We start from the raw sequence: 10,850 nt of genomic DNA, 5'->3' as shown, positions 1-10,850 counted from the left end.
GTAGCAAAACTACAAGTTTCATGGACTTCCATCTGAAGATCCTTTTCAGTTCTTAACTGAATTCTTGCAGATCTGTGATACTGTAAGACTAATGGAGTAGATCCTGAAGTCTACAGGCTCATGCTTTTCCCTTTTGCTGTAAGAAACAGAACTAGAGTGTGGTTGGACTCTCAACCCAAAGATAGCCTGAACTCTTGGGATAAGCTGGTCACGGCTTTCTTAGCCAAGTTCTTTCCTCCTCAAAAGCTGAGCAAGCTTAGAGTGGATGTTCAAACCTTCAGACAGAAAGAAGGTGAATCCCTCTATGAAGCTTGGGAGAGATACAAGGAACTGACCAAAAAGTGTCCTTCTGACATGCTTTCAGAATGGACCATCCTGGAATTATTCTATGATGGTCTGTCTGAATTAGCTAAGATGTCATTGGATACTTCTGCAGGTGGATCCATTCACCTAAAGAAAACGCCTGCAGAAGCTCAAGAACTCATTGACATGGTTGCTAATAACCAGTTCATGTACACTTCTGAGAGGAATCCTGTGAGTAATGGGACGCCTCAGAAGAAGGGAGTTCTTGAAATTGATACTCTAAATGCCATATTGGCACAGAATAAAATATTGACTCAGCAAGTCAATATGATTTCTCAGAGTCTGAATGGAATGCAAGAAGCATCCAACAGTACTCAAGAGGCATCTTCTGAAGAAGAGGCCTATGATCCTGAGAACCCTGCAATAGCAGAGGTAAATTACTTAGGTGAACCTTATGGAAACACCTATAACTCATCATGGAGAAATCACCCAAATCTCTCATGGAAGGATCAACAAAAGCCTCAACAAGGCTTTAATAATGGTGGAAGAAATAGGTTTAACAATAGTAAACCTTTTCCATCATCCACTCAGTAACAGACAGAGAACTCTGAACAAAATACATCTACTTTAGCAAACTTAGTCTCTGATCTATCTAAGGCCACTGTGAGTTTCATGAATGAAACAAGGTCCTCCATTAGAAATTTAGAAGCACAAGTGGGCCAGCTGAGTAAAAGGATCACTGAAATCCCTCCTAATACTCTCCCAAGCAATACAGAAGAAAATGCTAAAGGAGAGTGCAAGGCCATTGAAATGACCATCATGGCCGAAACCATTAAAGAGGAGGAGGACGTGAATCCCAAGGAGGAAGACCTCCTGGGAAGTCCAGTGATCAATAAGGAGTTTCCCTTTGAGGAACCAAAGGAATATGAGGCTCATCTAGAGACCATAGAGATTCCATTAAACCTCCTTATGCCATTCATGAGCTCTGATGAGTATTCCTCTTCTGAAGGGAATGAGGATGTTACTAAGGAGCAAGTTACCAGGTACCTTAGTGCAATCATGAAGCTGAATGCCAAATTATTTGGTATTGAAACTTGGGAAGATGAACCTTCCTTGTTCACCAATGAACTAAGTGATCTGGATCAACTGACACTGCCTCAGAAGAAACAGGATCCTGGAAAGTTCTTAATACCTTGTACCATAGGCACCATGATCTTTGAAAAGGCTCTGTGTGACATTGGTTCAGGGATAAACCTCATGCCCCTCTCTGTAATAGAGAAGTTGGGAATCTTTGAGGTACAAGCTGCTAGAATCTCACTAGAGATGGCAGATAACTCAAGAAAAGAGGCTTATGGACAAGTAGAGGATATGTTAGTAAAGGTTGAAGGCCTTTACATCCCTGCTGATTTCATAATCCTAGATACTGGGAGGGATGAGGATGAATCCATCATCCTTGGAAGACCCTTCCTAGCCACAGCAAGAGCTGTAATTGATATTGACAGAGGCGAACTAGTCCTTCAATTGAATGAGGACTCCCTTGTGTTTAAAACTCAAGGTCATCCTTCTGTAAACATGGAAAAGAGACACAGTAAGCTTCTCTCAAAACAGAGTCAACCAGAGCCCCCACAGTTAAACTCTAAGTTTGGTGTTGGGAGGCCACAACCAAACTCTAAGTTTGGTGTTGAACTCCCATATCCAAACTCTAAGTTTGGTGTTGGGGAGTCTCAACAATGCTCTGAACATCTGTGAGGCTCCATGAGAGCCCACTGTCAAGCTATTGACATTAAAGAAGCGCTTGTTGGGAGGCAACCCAATTTTTATTTATCTAATTTTATTTTTATTTTTATTGTTTTTCATGTTTTATTAGGTTCATGATCATGTGGAGTCACAAAATAAATATAAAAATTGAAAACGGAATAAAAAACAGCAGAAGAAAATCACACCCTGGAGAAGGATCTCACTGGCATTTAAACACCAGTAAGGAGCATCTGTCTGGCGTTCAACGCCAGAACAGAGCATGTTTCTGGTGTTGAACGCCAGAAACAAGCAGCATCCTGGCGTTCAGACGCCAAAAATGCACAGTGAAGAAGAGCTGGTGCTGAATGCCAGAAACAAGCATCTGGCTGGCGTTCAACGCCAGAAATATGCTGCATCTGGGCGTTGAACGCCCAGAACAAGCATCAATTTGGCGTTTAAATGCCAGAATTGCATGCAAAGGCATTTTACATGCCTGATTGGTGCAGGGATGCAATTCCTTGACACCTCAGGATCTGTGGACCCCACAGGATCATCTCAGCATCTGTGGACCCCACAGGATCCCCATTTACCACCACTCACTCTTTTCCCTCTTCTCAATGTTCATCCTCTCTTCCCAATAAACACTCTTCCCCAAAACTCTTCACCAATCACCTCAATCTCTCTTCTCTATCACCACTTCACCACTCACATCCATCCACTCTTCCCCATAAACCTACCTCATAAACCCCACCTACCACCACTCACTCTCTTCCCTCTTCTCAATGTTCATCCTCTCTTCCCAATAAACACTCTTCCCCAAAACCCTTCACCAATCACCTCAATATCTCTTCCCTATCACCACTTCACCACTCACATCCATCCACTCTTCCCCATAAACCTACCTAATAAACTCCACCTACCTTCAAAATTCAAAATCAATTTCTCACCCAAACCCACCCATATGGCCGAACCTTAACCCCCCTCCCTTCCCTATATAAAGCCCTCCATTCTTCTTCATTTTCACACAACACAACCCTCTTCCCCTTCTTGGCCGAATATACCTCTCCCTCCTCTCCTCCATGTTTTCTTCTTCTTCTTCATCTATTCTTTCTTCTCTTGCTCGAGGGCGAGCAATATTCTAAGTTTGGTGTGGTAAAAGCATAAGCTTTTTGTTTTTCCATTACCATTGATGGCACCCAAGACCGGAGAATCCTCTAGAAAAGGGAAAGGGAAGACAAAAGCTTCCACCTCCGAGTCATGGGAGATGGAAAGATTCATCTCCAAAGCTCATCAAGACCACTTCTATGATGTTGTGGCCAAGAAGAAGGTGATCTCCGAGGTCCCTTTCAAACTCAAGAGAAATGAGTATCCAGAGATCCGACATGAGATCTATAGAAGAGGTTGGGAAGTTCTAACAAACCCCATCCAACAAGTCGGAACTCTAATGGTTCAAGAGTTCTATGCTAATGCATGGATCACAAGGAACCATGATCAAAGTAAGAACCCGAACCCAAAGAATTATCTCACCATGGTTCGAGGGAATTACTTAGATTTTAGTTCAGAAAATGTAAGGTTGGCGTTCAACTTGCCAATGATGGAAGAGAATGCACGCCCCTACACAAGGAGGGTCAACTTTAATCAAAGGTTGGACCAAGTCCTCATGGACATATGTGTGGAAGGAGCTCAATGGAAGATTGACTCAAAAGGCAAACCGGTTCAACTGAGAAGACTGGACCTTAAGCCTGTAGCTAGAGGATGGTTGGAGTTCATTCAACGCTCAATCATTCCCACTAGCAACCGGTCTGAAGATACTATAGACTAGGCCATCATGATCCATAGCATCATGATTGGAGAAGAGGTGGAGGTTCATGAGATCATACCTCAAGAACTCTACAAGGTGGCTGACAAGTCCTCCACTATGGCAAGCTAAGCTTTTCCTCACCTCATTTGCCATCTATGCAATTCGGCTGGGATTGACATAGAAGGAGACATTTCCATTGAGGAAGAGAAGCCCATCACTAAGAAAAGGATGGAGCAAACAAGAGAGCCCATTCATGGAGCTCAAGAGACGCATGAAGCTCATCACCATGAGATCCCAGAGATGCCTCAAATGCACTTTCCTCCACAGAATTTTTGGGAGCAAATCAACACCTCCCTAGGAGAATTAAGTTCCAACATGGGACAATTAAGGGTGGAAAATCAAGAGCACTCCATCATCCTTCATGAAATTAGAGAAGATCAAAAAGCAATGAGGGAGGAGCAACAAAGACAAGGAAGAGACATAGAAGAGCTCAAGGACATCATTGGTTCCTCAAGAAGGAAATGCCACCATCACTAAGGTGGATTCATTCCTTGTTCTTACATTCTCTGTTTTTCGTTTTCTTTATGTTAAGTGCTTATCCATGTTTGTGTCTTATTACATGATCATTAGTATTTAGTAACTTTGTCTTAAAGTTATGAATGCCCTATGAATCCATCACCTCTCTTAAATGAAAACTGTTTTAATTCAAAAGAACAAGAAGTACATGAGTTTCGAATTTATCCTTGAACTTAGTTTAATTATATTGATGTGGTGACAATGCTTCTTGTTTTCTGAATGAATGCTTGAACAGTGCATATGTCTTTTGAAGTTGTTGTTTAAGAATGTTAAATATGTTGGCTCTTGAAAGAATGATGACAAGGAGACATGTTATTTGATAATCTAAAATATCATAAAAATGATTCTTGAAGCAAGAAAAAGCAGCAAAGAACAAAGCTTGCAGAAAAAAAAATATAGCGAAAAAAAAATAGAAAAAAAAAGCAAGCAGAAAAAGCCAAAAGCTCTTAAAACTAAGAGGCAAGAGCAAAAATCCAATAACCCTTAAAACCAAAAGGCAAGGGTAAATAAAAAGGATCCCAAGGCTTTGAGCATCAGTGGATAGGAGGGCCTAAAGGAATAAAATCCTGGCCTAAGCGGCTAAATCAAGCTGTCCCTAACCATGTGCTTGTGGCGTGAAGGTGTCAAGTGAAAACTTGAGATTGAGCGGTTAAAGTCAAGATCCAAAGCAAAAGAAGAGTGTGCTTAAGAACCCTGGACACCTCTAATTGGGGACTTTAGCAAAGCTGAGTCACAATCTAAAAAGGTTCACCCAGTTATGTGTCTGTGGCATTTATGTATCCGGTGGTAATACTGGAAAACAAAGTGCTTAGGGCCACGGCCAAGACTCATAAAGTAGCTGTGTTCAAGAATCAACATATTGAACTAGGTGAATCAATAACACTATCTGAACTTTGAGTTCCTAATAGATGCCAATTATTCTGAACCTCAATGGATAAAGTGAGATGCCAAAACTATTCAAGAGGCAAAAAGCTACAAGTCCCGCTCATCTGATTGGAGCTATGTTTCATTGATAGTTTGGAATTTATAGTATATTCTCTTCTTTTTATCCTATTTGATTTTCAGTTGCTTGGGGACAAGCAACAATTTAAGTTTGGTGTTGTGATGAGCGGATAATTTATACGCTTTTTGGCATTATTTTTAGTATGTTTTTAGTAGAATCTAGTTACTTTTAGGAATGTTTTCATTAGTTTTTATGTTAAATTCATATTTCTGGACTTTACTATGAGTTTGTGTGTTTTTCTGTGATTTCAAGTATTTTCTGGCTGAAATTGAGGGACTTGAGCAAAAATCAGATTCAGAGGTTGAAGAAGGACTGCTGATGCTGTTGGATTCTGACCTCCCTACACTCAAAGTAGATTTTCTGGAGCTATAGAACTCAAAATGGCGCGCTTCCAATTGCGTTGGAAGGTAGATATCCAGGGCTTTCCAGCAATGTATAATAGTCCATACTTTAGCCGAGTTTAGACGATGTAAAAGGGTGTTGAATGCCAGTTCTATGCTACTGTCTGGAGTTAAACGCCAGAAACACGTTACAAGCCAGAGTTGAACGCCAGAAATACGTTACAAACTGGCATTCAACTCCAAGAATGACCTCTCCACGTGTAAACTTCAAGCTCAGCCCAAGCGCACACCAAGTGGGCCCCGGAAGTAGATTTATGCATCAACTACTTACTTCTGTAAACCCTAATAACTAGTTTAGTATAAATAGGACTTTTTACTATTGTATTAGTCATCTTGGGACGTCTAGTTCTTAGATCATAGGGGCTGGCCTCTCGGCCATGCCTGAACCTTTCACTTATGTATTTTTAACGGTAGAGTTTCTACACTCCATAGATTAAGGTGTGGAGCTCTGCTGTTTCTCATGAATTAATGCAAAGTACTACTGTTTCTCTATTCAATTCAACTTATTCCGCTTCTAAGATATTCATTCACACTTCAACATGAATGTGATGAACGTGACAATCATCATCATTCCCTATGAACGCGTGCCTGACAACCACTTCCGTTCTACCTTCGATTGAATGATTATCTCTTGGATCTCTTAATCAGAATCTTCGTGGTATAAGCTAGATTGATGGCGGCATTCATGAGAATCCGGAAAGTCTAAACCTTGTCTGTGGTATTTCGAGTAGGATTCTGGGATTGAATGACTATGACGAACTTCAAACTCGCGAGTGCTGGGCGTAGTGACAGACGCAAAAGAAGGGTGAATCCTATTCCAGTATGATCGAGAACCTCAGATGATTAGCCGTGCTGTGACAGAGCATTTGGACCATTTTCACAAGAGGATATGATGCAGCCATTGACCACGGTGATGCCTCCAGATGATTAGCCATGCAGTGACAGCGCATAGGACCATTTTCCAGAGAGGATGAAAAGTAGCCATTGACAATGGTGATGTCCTTACATAAAGCCAGCCATAGAAAGGAGTAGGACTGATTGGATGAAGACAGCAGGAAAGCAGAAGTTTAGAGGGACGAAAGCATCTCTATACCTTTATCTGAAATTTTCACCAATGATATACATAAGTATTTCTATCTTTATTTTCTATTTATTTATTAGTATTTTCGAAAACTCCATAATCAATTATTATCCGCCTGACTGAGATTTACAAGATGACCATAGCTTGCTTCATACCAACAATCTCCGTGGGATCGACCCTTACTCACGTAAGGTTTTATTACTTGGACGACCTAGTGCACTTGCTGGTTAGTTGTATCGAAGTTGTGAATGAAAAAAAATGATTTATTAAGACGTGCATACAGAGTTTTTGGCGCCGTTGCCTGAGATCACAATTTCGTGCACCAGAAAGATGGACCAAAGAAGGAACTCCACCATCTTTTACTCTTGTGGATGCCCATGCTTTCCTCCTTTGAGTATACAGTGTACCAGTGTGGCTCTCTTGAGATTCACCTCCGAGTTGTTCGCTGCTGGGAGGATGGATCTCCTTACAATTTCGAACCACCCTTTTGCTTCCGGGGTGAGATCTGCAACTCTTGATGAACCTTGGTCTCCTATCTGCATATCTTTCCCAGTCAGCTCCTGGTACACAAATGTCTTGCACAATCTGGTCATGATTAGGGTTGTCCATTCTTGAATGGTAACTCTCTTCTTCAAATGGTATGGATCGCAACTTTAATGCCCTCATGACACTCATGGGACCAAAATCCACAATCTTTCCTCTCACAAAGCTTGTATATGACTCATCTGCCTTATCATATCGGACCGCATTTGCATAAAACTCTCTTATAAGATTTGCATTCACCTTAATGACCGGATCAGTAAGGAGCTCCCATCTTCTCTTTTCTACCTTCTTTGTGATTTCGGGACACTCAGTTTTCCTAACTTGAAATCCCAGCTCATAAATGATCTCCTTATCCACCATCCACCCGTATTGCAATGCATGGTGCAAGCTTCTAAATCTCTTTTCATCATACGGGTGTTGCTCCATAGGTTCCTTTCCCTTCCTTCTTTTAGAGCTCGAAGATGCCATGAATGATGGTTAATGTGTGAAGTTGGCAATGGTGTGGAGACTTTTGGTTGTTTAGGGTTGAATGCAATGAAGGGAGTGAAAGGGAATCCGAAATGGAGAGGTGTGAAGAGTGGGAATTTGAGTGTGAGGGGTACGTATGCACTAGGACTCACTTATATATGGAGATTATGAGTGAGTGGATGGTGTGGATTGATAGAATGGTTGCTTGATGGACGGTTGGGGTTGTGCATGGAGAAAGGACAAGGATCATCACTTTATGAGGGTTATTGGTTCGGTCTTCAAGAGTCTCCTTTCTTCAATGTTGCATGGCAACATTTTCCAATGCATTCCTTCTTGAGACAAGTGTGTAGTTTCTCTTCATGAAGTGGCCGAACCTTTCTCCTTTAATTGTCCAATCAATCTCCTTCAATGCTCCTCTCCTTTTCCCTATAAAGATCAAATAAGAAAAGTAAAAAAAAAAAAACAAGTTAAACTTTACGGCTAGAATAATAACTGTGTATCCTTATATGCACATTGGTGGCACCATGGGGTGACACCAAACTTAGTTTGGAGCACTGTGATGAAAAGTTCTGTTCAAAGCTCCAAGACTAGCATGCTCTGAGTTGCATCCATGTTTTCTTGGCATGCTTTGAACACCAAACTTGTTCTTCACTATATACTGCATAACAAGGATTTCACCAAGTGTTTGTCGAGTTTGGGTTGGAATTCATGAATATTGACTTATTCACTATTAAAAACAAATAAAACATGGGTTGCCTCCCATGAAGCGCTTCTTTAGCGTCACTAGCTTGATGTTTCTCCTTCATCAGGGAGGTTGATAATGCTTCAAGTCCTCCCTCTTGCCTTGGACTTATATCCATTGGTTGTATCAATGATCTCTACATGTTCCAAGGAGAGAACTCTGTTGATAGTGAAGACCTTAGGTAACTGAGATGGTACAGTGGGGAGATCAGGGGGGATATCTAGGAAGTAAGCTGAGATCACTTTATCCCCTGGAGAGAAGTCTTCCGTAGGGATCTTCTTGTTCCTCCACCCCCTTGGTACCTTCTTCTTTGTCCCTTTTGATGTTGCCTTGCTCTTGGTGACTTCTTCTTCTAAGGGAATTTTGTTGTTGTCTTCACATGTCTCTGGTGGTTTAGGTTCCTCCAGCTTTTCCTTGAGTTGTGACAACTGCTTATTTCCTTGTTCATCAACCAAGGGCTTTCCCAGATGGGCTAGTTGTGCTTCAGTGCTTGCTTCCTCTGTCAGCATCTCATTATGATCTTTGCTTGGTTCTTTGTTCTCTTGGTCTGATTCTTGTGAGAGTTTGAAGACATTAAAGCTGAGTCGTTCATCATGGATCCTCAATATTAGCTCCCCTCGCTCCACATCTATGAGTGCTCTGGCTGTAGCTAGGAATGGTCTTCCCAATATGATTGGGTGAGTGTGACTCTCTTCCATGTCCAAGATGACAAAGTCTGTGGGAAGAAAGTACTTCCCAACCTTTACCAATACATTTTCCACCACTCCTATTGCTTGTTTTTGAGTTTTGTCTGCCAGCCTTATGACTACGTCTGTGGGCATTATCTCATTGATCTTCAGCCTCTTCACCAGGGATAAGGGCATTAAGTTGATGCTTGCTCCCAAATCGCAGAGTGCTTTATCAAACATTGTTTCTCCTATGGCACAGGGGACATGAAAACTCCCTGGATCTTTTCTTTTCGTAGGCAACTGTGGTTGAATGAGGGCACTGCACTCCTTGTTCATCACTATAGTTTGGCCTCCCTTGAGTGAGCTTTTCCTGGGAAGCAGCTCCTTCATATACTTGATGTATGCAGGCATTTTTTGAATAGTCTTGATGAATGGTATGTTGACATGCAGAGATGCAAACAAATCTAGAAACCTTGAGTATATTCTCTTCTCCACAGCACCATTGAGCAGTTGGGGAAAAGGTGCATAGAGTCTCAGCAGCTCCTGTTGTGAGATTTCTGGTTCTTGATGATCTTTTTCCTTCTTCTCTACTGAGGTATCTTTAGGTTGTTCTGACAGCTTGCTTGGCTTGTCCTCAGTCTCCTTATCACTTATAGTGACCATCTTGCAATCTTCCCATCTTACTTTCTTTGTTTCACCTCTCGGATTCTTCTCTGTGTCACTTGGGAATCCATCTGTGGGTTTGGGAATTTGCTGAGAGAGATACCCCACTTGAGATTCCAACCTCTTGATTGTGTCTCCCTGGTTCTTGAAACTAGCTCGCACTTCCTCCTTGAACACCTTGTTGTCTTGAATCTCCTTGCCTATGCCTTCAAGTAGATTCTCAATCCTTGAGAGTCTGTCATCAAATGATTGTAGATCGTGATTAGAGGTGGAAGGATGAGGTAAGTTATTTTGGTTTTGATGTGGATGTGGAGAGGTGTTGTTATTGGGGTGTTGATATGGTCTAGATGTGAAACGTTGCTGCCTTGCATTGTTGGGATTTGGGCGTCTTTGATCAAGGCTTTGGTCTTGTTGATTTCCCCACCCAAAGTTTGGGTGATTCCTCCATCCAGGGTTGTAGGTCTTGGAGTATGGATCATGGTTTTGCCTAGGTGAATTCCCAATGTAGTTGGCTTGCTCCTGACTACCTTCTGCTTCTTCATTCACTCCTTTTTGGGTTGTTGATGAAGTGGAGATTGCTGCTACTTGGTTCCTCTCCATCTTCTTGGTGAGGTCAGCCAGCTGCTGGGTAATGAGCTTGTTTTGGGCCAGCAGAGATCTACATTGTTTAGCTCCATCACTCCTCTCGTGTTCCCTCTTTCGGAAGCATAGAAGTAGTCATTCTCTGCTACAGTTTCAATGACATCTATGGCTTCCTCAATGGTCTTCTTTTTGTTCAAAGATCCTCCAGATGAATGGTCTACTACCTTCTTTGATTCATATGACAGGCCTTCATAGAAAATGTACAGCTGCACCCATTCGTTG

General features: G+C 41.8%; 1 non-coding gene across 1 annotated transcript; it reads right to left on the bottom strand.

Annotated features, from left to right (window-relative positions):
- Positions 1 to 252: 252 nt before the first annotated feature.
- Positions 253 to 360, bottom strand: LOC112781899 (small nucleolar RNA R71). The gene has a single exon (XR_003192648.1). It is a non-coding gene; the product is annotated as a small nucleolar RNA R71 (small nucleolar RNA).
- Between the last annotated feature and the right edge of the window lie 10,490 nt (positions 361 to 10,850).

Source organism: Arachis hypogaea, chromosome 19 (genome assembly GCF_003086295.3).
Source record: "Arachis hypogaea cultivar Tifrunner chromosome 19, arahy.Tifrunner.gnm2.J5K5, whole genome shotgun sequence".
Lineage (NCBI taxonomy): Eukaryota > Viridiplantae > Streptophyta > Magnoliopsida > Fabales > Fabaceae > Arachis > Arachis hypogaea.
The sequence above is the reverse complement of the archived record's forward strand: the minus strand, read 5'-3'. Positions and strand labels throughout refer to the sequence as shown.